This window comes from Canis lupus, chromosome 3 (assembly GCF_003254725.2).
Source record: "Canis lupus dingo isolate Sandy chromosome 3, ASM325472v2, whole genome shotgun sequence".
Classification (NCBI taxonomy): Eukaryota; Metazoa; Chordata; class Mammalia; order Carnivora; family Canidae; genus Canis; species Canis lupus.
This window is the reverse complement of record NC_064245.1, coordinates 42,701-56,899: the sequence shown is the minus strand read 5'-3', so window position 1 is coordinate 56,899 and position 14,199 is coordinate 42,701.

The following is a 14,199-nucleotide window of genomic DNA, read 5'->3' as shown; positions in this document are numbered from 1 at the left end:
TTTTTAGTTTTTCCTACTTTTTCTACTGTTTAAGTTTTTAAATATTTATTTATTTATTTATTTCAGAGAGAAAGAAAAACAGCATGACTGGGAGGGGCAGAAGGAGAGAGAACCTGAAATTCAGACTCTGCTGAGCACGAAGCCGTTGGGGGGGCTCCATCTCACAACCCTGAGATCATGACCTGAGCCAAAACCAAGAGTCAGATGAGCCACTCAGGCACCCCTCTAGTGTTTAAATTTTAAAAATAAGGAGTTTGTATTACTTTGTTTTCTGAAGCATCTGTTAAAAATTTATTTATTTATTTATTAGCGAGAGAGAGTACATGCATGCACACGAGTGAGGGGAGCAGCAGAGGGAGAGGGAGAAGCAGACTCCCCACTGAACAGGGAGCCCAAAGAGGGGCTCAGTCCCAGGGCCCTGAGATCATGACCTGAGCTGAAGGCAGATACTTAACTGACTGAGCCACCCAGATGCCCCTCTTTCTTTTTTTTTTTTTTTTTGAAAGATTTTATTTTTAAGTTATCTCTGCTCCAATGTGGGCCTCAAACTCATAACCCAGAAATCAAGAGTTGCACACTCCACTGACGGAGCCAGTCAGGCATCCCTCGCAGCATTTTTTAAACGTTTATTAGTCCATTATTTCAATGTGTTACTTTTTAATATTACTTTTATAACTAAGATAAAATCCATTTTTGTTACAAAGAAAAAAATCAGTTATTACAGGAAAACTTATGAGACAGCATTTGGCTGAGATTGTACTGCTAAATGTGGATTATTGCTCTGATGACCTTCTGTCCTCTCAGTCTACAAATTAATGTCAATAATCTCTATCATTATAAGTCAAAATATAGCCAAAATATTATTATACAATTATTACATAATATATAAGTTTGTATATAATGTAATATACACAAACTATATATATTTAAAGTGAATTGTGGCTGCATTTGGGATCCATCGTTCTAGATGAGATAGGGCTTATAACTTTTTGTGGTTTTATTGACTTGGATAGTTATTTCTAATAAATCCAGTAATAACAGGACAAACTGAAGTTTCCGCAAGGGGAAGAAATTTAAAACCATAGTTTTGTTGCCATTTTTGTTACTGTTGTAGGTGGTGAGATTGACTTCCTTTTTGCATCCGGAGAAATGAGCTATAAATGAACCTTCCAAGGTGAACAGAAAGCACACATTCCGCATCCTCTGGCATCCGTTTGTGACCCTGCCTGCCTGCAAGGAAAGGGGAAGCCCGGCCTGTCGTGTCAGCACTCCTGGCCAACCCGGGGGTTTGCTCAGGCACCTCTGCGACAGGTACTCCTCTGTGGCAGGTACTCCTCTGCGGCAGGTACTCCTCTGTGGCAGATACTCATCTTTCACTGTTATTTTCCTTACAAAATATGTTCTCAGAAATGTGGTTATAAAGTGTCACTTCAGCCCAGGGTGTTTGAATCCACATGGGAACCAAATTTTAGGGCAAACCTAGGGTCTCCAGACCTTGACTTACGGTCATCTGAAAGGGGAGCTCCAAGAGAATATACCCCCGTCTCTACACAGAGGCGTGAATCTGTAGCAGTAGTAAAGGGTTTTACTCCATGAAATTCTGGCTTTGGGATGTGCATGCTCCTTTATCCCTTGGTGGGTGTCTCTCTCCCCGTGTATTATCTTCAGCCTTGCCTTCTGTGATTCTACTTCTTTTTCTCTCATTTCCTTCCTTTTGTCTTTACTTTTTTCTCTTACTTGGCCATACATAGGAAAAAATGATGTTGCTTATTGACTTTATCAACTAATTATCTTTTCCATATATTTTATGTTAGGAGTGAAACTCAGTTGTCATTTATTTAGAGGTTTGGACTCAATCACTTTGTATTTTTTTTGAGCATTTATCACTAATATCACTGACAGTCGTGGTATTATACATTTATTGGCTTATCTCTCCCAATACGATGCAGACTCCCTGAGAGCTGAGGACTTGGTCTTGCTCTGTGTTCTAACCCAAGTGGGTCCATTCCCCAGGCGCTCCAGACTTCCTTCATTTACCCTGTCCCAGTCCTGATGCACTCCCTTTCACCTCAAGGTAACCACATCTTCACTTATATGGTCTTCATTTGCTTGTTTTCTTTATAGATTGTTACCCAAGACATCTCTAAACCCTATGATTTAACTTGATTTTTAAAGAGTATACATCTTTCAAGATTCTTCCAAATCTCCACCTTTGACTCTCTCCTCCACCTTTCCCTTTAGAGCTTAGTTCTGGAAGAAACTGGGTTGTTTGATTTGTCTTGTATGGCCTCTCACATCTGGATTTTGCTGATCGCATTTTCATGTAATTTACCCAGTTCTGTATTTTCTATTAACTGGTAATGCATTTATGAACTCGGTCAAAATCAGGCATAATTTTGGGTCCAGCTTCTTTGTAGGCGGCATGTAGGAGATCTGTAATAGCTAATTATCTCTCTGTGTGATAGAGGCAGCCAGTACTACATTAATTCACTACAAAATTCAAAATGGTGATATTCAAATGTAATTTTTACTTCTTTATTTAGTTGGCAAGATACTTCCATAATGGAAAACTCCTCAATTTATTAGTTACACTTAGCTCTATTGAAAGTGTTCAATACAACTGGAAATCTTTATCCTTCTCTTTCCCCAACTCCTTATATATTGATACTGTGGGGTAGGAGAAAAGTGCACAACTCCCCACCCCTCTTCCCTTCCCCTGTGCATTAAAATCCTTTTTTTACGCTTTCCCCCTTCCCATTTCTTCCCACTCCTTTTCTGGCAAAAAAGGAGCCTTTTCTCCTCTTTGACCCTAAGAACATACTGCACAGGGATAATTGCCACCATCTGGACCTGGTTCCTTTCTTGATTTCTCTTGTTCTCTTCTGCTTTTTTTCCTGGCACTCTTTTTCTTGGTGGGATGTGGGTAACAGAACAGCCATGAGCTCTGGGGGACCTCTATTTTTGTTGTTGTTGTTTATAAAAAACACTAAATATTCAATTCTTGAGAAACCAAAATCCCACCTCCACACTGAATATTACTAAGGCGCATGTCTTTTGCTCTATCTTTCCTGTTTTTCTTTCTCTCTTGGTAATTCTTTTAAACACAAGTGAGTTTTTTGTATAAATAAGGTTTTAGAAGTGTGTAAAAAAAGGAAAGGTAGCATAAATGCTTGGTGAAAATACATACTTAGAAAGACAAAATATGCAAAAAGATATACAAAAATAAGAGAACTTACTAACCATAGTCCTCTTAAAAGGTATACTGCAATAGGAAGAATAGCTAACCTAGAAGGAAGAAATTAGATGGAAGAAAAAATAGTGAGCTCAGATAATGATAATTTAGATAGGAACACATGGGTAGCTCAGTTGGCTAAGCATCTAACTCTTTCTTGGTTTCGGCTCAGGTCATGATCTCAGAGTCCTGGGATCAATCCCCGCATCTGGCTCTGCACTCAGCATGGATTCTGCTTGAGATTCTCTCCCTCTGCTCATGCTCTCTTTCTCTATCTCAGTCTCTTTGTCTCTCAAATATATCTTTTAAAAAATGATCACTGGGCAGCCCGGGTGGCTCAGCGGTTTAGTGCCGCCTTCAGCCCAGGGGGTGATCCTGGAGACCCGGGATCGAGTCCCATGTCAGGCTTCCTGCATGGAGCCTGCTTCTCCCTCTGCCTGTGACTCTGCCTCTGTGTGTGTGTGTGTGTGTGTGTGTGTGTGTGTGTGTGTGTCATGAATAAATGAATAAAATCTTAAAAAAAAAAAAAAAAAGATCGGGATCCCTGGGTGGCGCAGCGGTTCGGCGCCTGCCTTTGGCCCAGGGCGCGATCCTGGAGACCCGGATCGAATCCCATGTCATGCTCCCGGTGCATGGGGCCTGCTTCTCCTTCTGCCTGTGTCTCTGCCTCTCTCTCTCTCTCTCTCTCTCTCTCTCTCTGTGACTATCATAAATAAATAAAAATTTTTTAAAAATGTTATTTAAAAAAAAAGATCATTTATGGGATGCCTGGGTGGCTCAGCAGTTGAGCATCTGCCTTCAGCTCAGGGCATGATCTCAGGTCTGAGGATCAAGTCCCACATCGGGCTCCCTGCATGGGGCCTGCTTATCCCTCTGCCTGTGTCTCTGCCTCTCTCTGTGTCTCTCATGAATGAAAAAATAAAATATTTAAAAACATTAAAAATGATCATTTAAGTAAGTAAACATACTTAACTATTATAAAAAATAATTTGAGGTTTAAAAACAATATGAGAGTGCTTAACAAATAGTTAAAACATGGTTAACTTTGTGTCTTCTTTAGGAGAAAGAAAAAAATGTTGAATAACTTAAGACTTTGTAGGAAAAATGTAGAACTAAATATGTTGTTAAAAAATAGAAACAATGCATCGCTTTGAAATCAACAAAGGAGGAAAGAGAATATAGAAAAGTTTGTCAGCCCTAAAGAAGAGAGAAAAGGAATAAAAATAAAGGAGAAGTGTAGTAAAGAGAAGACCCAAATTAGATGGTGGAATAAATTGAAATACACCAGGATCATTGTTTCAGTTCCCTGGATAGAACTCATTTACCAAAAAAAAAATCATCCCATTTGGTTAATAAGCAAGCAAGCAAACAAAGAAATAAAACTGTATCTAGTTCAAGAAACACACTTAAGGGGTGCCTGGCTGGCTTAGTCAGTAGAATATGTGACACACAACTCTTGATATCAAGGTCGTGAGTTTAAGCCCCACATTGGGTGTAGAGATTGCTGCATACATACATAAGAAACACACTTAAAGGGATCCCTGGGTGGCGCAGCGGTTTGGCGCCTGCTTTTGGCCCAGGGCGCGATCCTGGAGACCCCGGATCGAGTCCCGCATCGGGCTCCCTGCATGGAGCCTGCTTCTCCCTCTGCCTGTGTCTCTGCCTCTCTCTCTCTCTCTCTGTGACTATCATGAATAAATAAATAAAATCTTTAAAAAAAAAAAAAAGAAACACACTTAAAACTATCCAGAAATTTGAAAATAAAAGGAAAATTGTAACAATCAAATATAAATGAAAAAGAAAAGAATAAGAGCATTTAATGGAATTAATAGCAAACAAATGGAATTTAAGATAAAAAGAATCATTTGGAGTTACAAGTAAAACTCTTTGATAAAAAAAAAGAATAATTTACCAGATGATAGAGCAATCAAGAACCATGAAAGGATGTTTAACCAAGTCATAATCAAGAGGGAAGATCTTACCATCCCTTTAATTAATAGATAAAGCTGGCCAAAAGAAATAAAATTGAAAATCTTGATTGAATTGATATATAACAAAGGAATGAGAGCTTTCCATCTGGTGGATCACAAGATATTGTTCCTCAAAACCATACAGTGGTCAGGGCAAGGCTTGTTTTATTAAAGTCTATGCATTGTGACAGACCAAATTAACACAAATCAAGGAAGAGTATGAGGGAAATGGCACTTTCATTTATTGTTCATTTATTGTTGGTGGGAGTCCAAATGCCACCATTTTGGAGAGCTATTTATCAAATGGGGGCATTATCAAAATTGATATGCTTCTCCAGCAATTCCATTTGTTAGGTACATACCACAGGCAAGCTCTTGTGTATGTACATAGGTAAATATGTACAAGAACATTCCCTGCAGCAATTTTTTGAAACTAGGAAAAACTGGAAGTAACTTAAATGTACATCAACAGGAAAATTGGTTTGTGAAAATGAAATTCTAGATAGTTTAGTGATTGAAAGTTACCATATTAACATGAGATAAATAACAAGTATATATTATGAAGAGGAAAAAGGGAAGTTGCAGAATAATAAGTGTATGACAGCACTTATAACTTAAAGCATGCATGGGCAACAATGTTGTATATTTCTTTTCTTTTTTAAGTAAGCTCTATGCCCAGTATGGGGCCTGAAGTCATGATCCTAAGATCAAGAATCACATGCTTTACCAACTGAATCAACCAGGTACCCCTAACAATGGTATATATTATTTATGGATGCGTAGTAGTATGGTAAAAGTAACAAAAAAATTCAGGGGAATGATATACACCGACATTTATAGAATGATTGTCCAAGAAAGGGGGAAAGAGGCTTCTAATACTTTAGAATAAATAAACCTACAGAGTGATTAGTGACAGTAAGTATCATAATCTACAAATATACATCTAGAATGTGGGTAGGCTCACGTAAGTTCATACAAGTATGAGAAAAAGGTCTGTAGTCCCTAGGATGGTACCACGGGTGTCTGCTTTCCATTTTCAGAATTGCTGCAGTTATATCACCAAGGCAATAATCCATATTCCTTGGGAAATGTGGCAGATGGGAACCACATGTTGGTTTTAGATGAGTTGTCCTTCATTTTTTTTATGGTTTATAAATACACTCAACTTAAGTCAGGTTTATATGACTTAGGTAGAAGCAGTCACTTAATAGTGACTGCACCTTTATTAGGTGTTTTATCCACAGGGTTCTTCGGAAATTCAAAATAGGTATAAAATATTTTCTCAAAGAACTTAAAAGCTCATTCTAGCATTAAGACAGAGAACAGTATAAAACCAAATGTGGGCTGATTGTCTTGTGTTACAAGCATTTAGAAAAATGGAGATCAGGGTGAGCTCCGGTAGCAACTGATGACACTTCATGAAGTAGAACCTGAGCTGGGTTTTCAAAAATGTGAAGAATGTATCCTGAGAGGGAATTTAAAAGCAAGACTTTCCTGACTTTCCTTGGCTGTGCTCTTATTCCAGATCTAGGTAAGCTTCACTTCTATCAACCATCACACTGAATTTAAAAGCAGCTGAACTTACAAAACACTGGTCCAGCGGGGGAACTTTGGTTTGGTGACTGAGTGCTCAGCTCTTTACTGGGTTGGAAACTGAATTGAGAGCAATGATTATGCCATCCTTCTTTCTGTCCCCTCCAATTGTGCTGCAACTTAGGGCAAGTAGCAGAAACCCACCCAAACATGCAGAAGTAAAAACAAGAGCTTATTGAATGCAAACTGCAGTTTAATAGACACGAACAGTCAAGATTCAAGGGGCTTGTAAATTGGAAAGTCAGTCTTGAAATCTACTTTCTCTGTCTGTCCCATTTCTTTCTTTTGTTTTCCTGCCTCTGCCTCTGTTGTCTGGCTCCCACTGTTCACTCATCTTGCATAAAGCTCAAAATGGCAGCCTAAACTTTAGATGTACATTCCCTTTGCTTTGCAATTCCATTTCTTGGAATTTATACGTAGATATGCAAGTGAGTGGTAAATGTGTAAAGATTAAAAAAAAAAAACAGAAGCAATCTAAATGTCCATAAATAGGGATCCCTGGGTGGCGCAGCGGTTTGGCGCCTGCCTTTGGCCCAGGGCGCGATCCTGGAGACCCGGGATCGAATCCCAAGTCGGGCTCTCGGTGCATGGAGCCTGCTTCTCCTTCTGCCTGTGTCTCTGCCCCCCTCTCTCTCTCTGTGTGTGTGACTATCATAAATAAATAAAAATTTAAAAAAATAAATAAAAAAAATAAATGTCCATAAATAAAGAACTACTTAAATAAGTTATGGTATGCCCAGTCAATGACACATGTGGTTGATATTACCAGTCTTGCCAGTATTTCTTGATTCCTTTTCCTTCTGGGTAGGTGGAAGGAATATATTTCTGCCCCTTTGAGGGTGGGCATGCTGATGTGATTTGTTTTGTCGTCTGAAAATTTTAAAGGATTTTAAGAGTCCACGTGAAGTTCCCCAAGCTCTTCTGGTGCAGCAATTGTAGAAACACATCCCAGGAGGGAGAGTCATGAGACAGAAGCAGCCAGAGCACTGCGCCTTCATAAGGAGGACAAACAGATGTCACATGCACAAGAATTTGCAGCATTAAGCCACTTCTGGTATTTTTGTTATCATGGCGAAATCCAGATCATCCTGACTGATACATTACTGTGTAGTTGGTGAAGGGAATGAGATAATACATATGTACTGAAATGTAACATTAGATTGGTAAGGGAAAAAGATAAGGGACATAAGTATAAATAGAATTATTATATTTGTGATTTTATAAAAATATTATCTATAGAAAAACAAAGACTGAGGAACTCTTCCAATTTAAAGGAGACTAAACAGGCATGACAACTAAATGCAATGTGTGATCTTGGATTGGATCTTGAAGCAGAAAACTATTATTTTTCTTCTGCTATAAAAGACATTAGTAGAGTAGTTAGTAACATTTGAATAAGGTCTGTAGATTAGATAATAATATCAAATTGATGTTACTCTCTTGATTTTTATAATTATACTATGTTTATAAAGGAAAATGATCTTATTTTCAGGAAACACAGATATAAATAGGCATATTTGCAATCCAATCTCAACTTGTTCAGAAAAAAGTGTGCATGTGATATGTATGTGTGTATGTGTGTATGAGAGAGTAAGAGAGGAAAATTATATATTTATGAGAGAAAGAATAATAAAACAAATGTGGCAAAATGCTAACATTTGAGAAGTTTAGGTGAAGGGTATGTGGGTTTTTTTGGTACTATTTTTGTAAATCTGAAATTATCAAAACAAAAAGGCAAAAATTTTGTTATTTACACTTAGAAATCTTTTTAACAGTAAAATATACTTATCTCTGGGTAGGTGGATAGGTAGATGGAACTGGATCCCTGGGACAGAAAGATTTTACTTTTCTTGGGTGCCCTTTTATTCCATTTGAATTCTCCAGAGATGATCCATGCTTGTTATTTTCAGACACAACGTTTTGAAGTGATTTTTTTTCAGCAATAGATAATGAATGAACCAGATGACTCCTTACAAAATGCAAACTGCTGTAGGAGAAAGATGACAGCTTGAGCCATCTACCAAAAAAATAACGGACTTTTTAAAAAAGATTTTATTCATTTATTTTGAGAGAGACAGAGAGAGCACAAGTGAGGGGGAGGGACATAGGGAGAGCCCGATGTGGGCCTGGATATCATGACCTGAGCTGAAGGCAGACACCTAGCTGACTGAGCCACCCAGGTGCCCCCCAAAAGTAACACACTTTAATAAGATTCAGTAATAGCATGAAAGAGAATATCTGAAAAAAAATTAAGCATTATTTTCTCATTTTACTGGTTAGTAGATAAATTTAAAGAATGGGACACATGGCTGGCTCTGTTGGGAGAGTGTTTAACTTTTGATCTTGGAGTTATGAGTTTGAGCACCACATTGGGTGTAGAAAGTACTTAAAATAAGTAATTAAAATTTTAAAAAATAAAAATAAAGAAAAGATGGTAATGTTGGAACCTGAGGAAGTGGTGGAAAATGGAAGAAATATTTCAAAATACAAAGGAAAAAGAGCAATAGAAATGGTGAAAAAAATCAAGACGCAGAGGACAGATGCAAGAGATGCAAGATTGCCAGAAGGAGAAAAAGGAACAGATGGAGGAGAGGCAATAATGGAATAAAAAAAAGGAAGAAAAATTTTCAGAGCTAAAGAAAAATTTGAATCTGGAGATTGAAAGGCCTTACTGAATTCCAGTCAGATTGATTAAAAGCAACAACAGATATACCTACTTAAACACAAGCATGTTCTGGTAAAATTCCTAAGTTCTAAGTGTCGAAGTACTGATTTTATTTTATTTTTTTCAAAATACTAATTTTAGAATCTATTGGAAAGAAAGAAGAATTTACTTAAAAAGGAAAAATATCAGCCTGACATCATATTTTGCATTAAAAATCTAAAACTAGAGAGAATAAAATAAAATGCCCACGCAGTTCCAAACAAAATAACAAAAACCCTACCCAAGAAACTTCACCCAGCTTAGGTACAGTTCACCTGTTAGGGTGAAAGAAAGGTCTGTGTGCATCTGCAGAGATGAGGGCAGCCCAGGAGCCCCCATGGGTGAGAGAGACATCAGCTGGACCAGAATGGGAGCAGGGGGCGGCACACTCATGTCCTGGGAGGCCCCAGGAACCTGACCCTGACCCAGAGCTTCTCATGTGTGCATGTGAGACACAATTAACAAAGATGAATATTTAAAAAAACAAGTTACTTCTTCCGAAGATGGGATCATGGAGAAGAACAATATCTGTGGCTAGTGGCAGCAGTGGGGAGTGCAGGAGGACAGGGGAGGGCCCACTCACACACTACACTGGGAGCTGTGGATTCCGTCCACATCACAGCCAGTGCAATCTGGCAGGACCTATTAAAACAAGAAACATATATCCTTTTGCCTTGATCATCTTTTTCCTGCTGGTCCTTGCAAATAAAGACACTAGTACAGGGCAGCCCAGGTGGCTCAGTGGTTTAGCGCCTGCCTTCAGCCCAGGGCATGATCCTGGAGACCCTGGATTGAGATCCACATTGGGCTCTTGCAGGGGCCTGCTTCTCCCTCTGCCTGTGTCTCTGCCTCTCTCTCTCTGTGTCTTTCATGAATAAATAAATAAATAAAATTAAAAAAAAAGACACTAGTACATAAAAACATGTGCTATTTTATTGCAGCACTTTTTGTAGGGACAAAAAATTGGAAACAAAGTGTATGACCATCACTAAGGAAATAATTGACTCAATGGAATATTCACATCATCGAAGATTAGGCAACACAGACTATTATACAGAGCGAGTGAGCAATCCTTCAAGCGACTTGGAGACACTTCCACTATGTATTTTTACCAAGAAAGGGAATGCAAGGAATTTTATAATCCTCCCTTTATTTTGTAAAACAGTGAGGAGGAAATACCCACATATATGAGTTTGTCTAATTAAAACAGTAGGTAGAGGGCCCCTGGGGAGCTCAGCAGTTGAGCCCTGACCTTCAGCTCAAGTCGTGATCCCAGGATTCCGGGATTGAGTCCCACATCAGGCTCCCCTCATGAAGCCTGCTTCTCCCTCTGCCTGTGCCTCTACCTCTCTCTGTGTCTCTTATGAATAGATAAATAACACCTCAAAAAAAAAAAAAAAGTACAAAGTGTGCAAGGGCACACAGAGGTGGCTAACTGGCTCAGAGCAGGGGGGTGGAGTTAGCCGGGAGAAGGGAAGAGAGAGCAGTAAGCAGGACCAGGGACATAAGCTTAAGTGAGAATTCATGATAGGCATAGCACCTGTACAGAGTGGGCTGATGCTTTGCAAATAAAGCTTTAAATTTGTAAAAAACTAATATATGTTTTTTTACAGATACATAGCTTTATACATAGCTTTTATGGTTGTTTTCTAATTATGGTGTGTTGGCAGGATGGGTCTTTTACCCAAGTTAGGTGATGCATAGTATGTATTTCAAGTTTAGTGATGCAAATCCTCTTCTGTAGAAAATTAAATAAACAGTCTTTAATGTAAGTACCAAAACGAGGCCAAGCCAACAGTTCTTAAGAAACCTGGCAGTCGGCCTGCTCATCATTATTTGCTATTCTTTCCCCAACAAATACCTCTGAAGAAATGGCACTCCAAAGCCAGAAGTAGATAATCTTTAAGACTTATATAAGTTTGGAAACTATAAATTTATGGTTTATATGCTTCGTTGTCATGAAAACAATAATATGTATATAGGCAAATGTATGGAAATTAACAATCCATTTTTGCATATTAATAATATAATGGCTTTGGCTTTTTATGCACAAAAATTACATATGTTATTTATTTCCAGCATGATTCCTTCATTGATTTGCATGGACTTTTCATTTTCAAAGTTAGGAAAATTAACTTTTAGAAAATCATTTACTAGTAGAAACAATGTAGCTCTTTTAAGTAATAAAATAGAGGGCACTTAAGTTTTGCTTAAAAAAAGAAATTTCTCAGTAAGAATGTAAATATGAGGGGTAAAGTTTAATGTGTTATCCTCTTCATGGATGTTTGCACTTTTTAGGACAAAGAAATTTTAAAATAGTCATTTTAACATTAATGAATATGGCTTTTGCCCCTAGTGAGCAGGGAACCTTCTAGCATGTAAAGGATTAGAACCAAAAAAGGGCCCTGTTCCTATCCCCCGGCTCCCTGCACTTAGACCAGCTCCACTCCTCAGAGGCCAGCCAGCAAAGGCTAGGCTGCAGCCCCTCCCAGGCTGATCAGAATAATTACTAAAATGTCTTTGTTCATTTCCAACTTAATATTTTTTAATGATTTATTTATTTACTTATTTGGGGGACACGGACAGAGGAGCAGAGGGAGAGGGAGAGTCTCAAGCAGACTCCCCACTGAGCATGGTGCCAGATGGGGGGCTCGATCTTAGGACCTGAGGCCAAACCAAGAGTCTGATGCCCAACCAACTGGGACACCGGGTGGCCCCCAACTTGATCTTTTATTACTGTGTCTATGACTCAGAAAGTGTAGCCTCACAAAAAAAAAAATAAAGAAAGAAAGAAAGTGTAGCCTCCTCACCCAAAACCCCTCTTCCAATTCCATACCCTTTCCCCAAATTCTGATTCTGTTTAGGACCATCCAGATCTGAGACTCGGACTTGGCCTCTCAGCTGTAAGGGTTTTTTTTAAATTATTTTATTTACATATTCATGAGCGACATAGAGAGAGAGAGGCAGAGACACAGGCCGAGGGGGAAGCAGGCTCCCTGCGGGGAGCCCAGTGTGACCCCAGGGTCATGCCCTGAGCTGAAGGCAGATGCTCAACTGCTGAGCCCCCCAGGGGCTCAAACAGCAGTTTGAATTTGTCCTCCTTTGGTTTTGCTGTGGACTCTGCTCGTCTCCTCGGGAGGGCCCTGCATCAGCCTTAATAGTGCTAATGGGAAGCTACATCAGATGTGATATTGTCATCTTTTTTTTTAAGATTTATTTATTTATTTGTTTATTTATTTATTTATTTAAGAGAGAGAGTATGTGCACAAGTTGGGGGAGGGGCAGAGGAGGTGGGAGAGGGAATCTCCAGCAGACTCTGTGCTGAGCCAGAGGCCAACACGGGGCTCAATCTCGTGCCCCTGAGATCATGACCTGAGCTGAAGCTAAAAGTTGAGCTGACGGAGGCACCCAGGCATCCTGTGAAATTTTCTTCGTGTTGCTGGAAGAGTGTTGAGTTGACACAGAGCCTCGGCTGAGTGACACTGAAAGGGTAAGGGTCTATTCAGTGCCATTATACGAAGTCCTAAAAGCAGACAGTCAAGGTGGCTGCTCAGTGTGTCTTCAGTCTCTGGGACTTGGAGAGGCAGCGCCAGATTCAGCCTCTCAGATCTCTCGCAGGCTCTCCCCTCCATGCCTTGTTGACTCATTGTGCTTTTGAGAGATGTAGAGGACGCTAGCCAACTGTCTGATTCAGCTCTTTCCACGTGGACCTGGGAGCAGTTTTCTGATGATATCATATTTCATTCATGATATATTGATTTTATTATTGTAACTGGAACGTTCCTGAGTTCTTCAGGTTTCTGAGACTGTTCAGTGCCAAAGGAGCAGAGCCTAAGTTCCCATTTCCACCCCCAAGGTTACCCTCTTGCTTTGGGCTATTGCTCAATTACTGTCAATCTCTTATAATTTTTTATGCTGCTCTTCTCTCCATGTGTTACATAACACACAGAATCTCAGGGCTTACGTGCCAGCCCTTTAGCAAGTTGAGCAGAAAGAAGGCGATTCTTTCCTTCCCATTAAGCCCAGCAAACATCCAGCATTGGGTCTTTGGACTTGGTTTGGGCTCCTAGCATATCCCTTAAATAATCACTGTGACGAATGCTCTAGGAGACTGAGAGCCAGAATGAAGCGGTTGGGGATGGGGAGTCAGAGCCACCCAAACACAGGGAGGAGAGTGGGGGAGAAACAGCCCCTGAAGGAAGAAATCTTCATGCTATCAGGGGGAGATTGGATGCTGAGAAGTCAAACGAAACAAAACAAAACCGATGTTCACTGTGCTTTAACATGAGCAAAGAAAATTACTGAGCAGAAAAGGAGAAAAAAAATCCACTTTAAATTGATGCATACTGATACCCTGGTCTGGATCCATCCCTGCAGAGGTGCTACACTGGCTGTCACCCTCCTTTGGCCCCTGCTGGCAGGGACATCTTTGAGAGAATAGATGACACATGTGGGAATCCCTGACCCTAAACTCTACCCTATACCTCGTTTCCCTCCCAAAATGAGGGGAACCCGAACCCTCCTGCCTTTTCCTTTCTCTACAGTCCTAACCCTTTCTCTGCTCAAGGGAAGTTCCAACTCTGCATCATTCTGCAGAGCTGTTTACCTTCCAGTGACCTGAAAATCTTCTGTCCAGAATCCTTTGGGGCCTTGGATTTTGTATGATCAAAAGGCCTATTGAAATTTTTTTTCCCCAAATC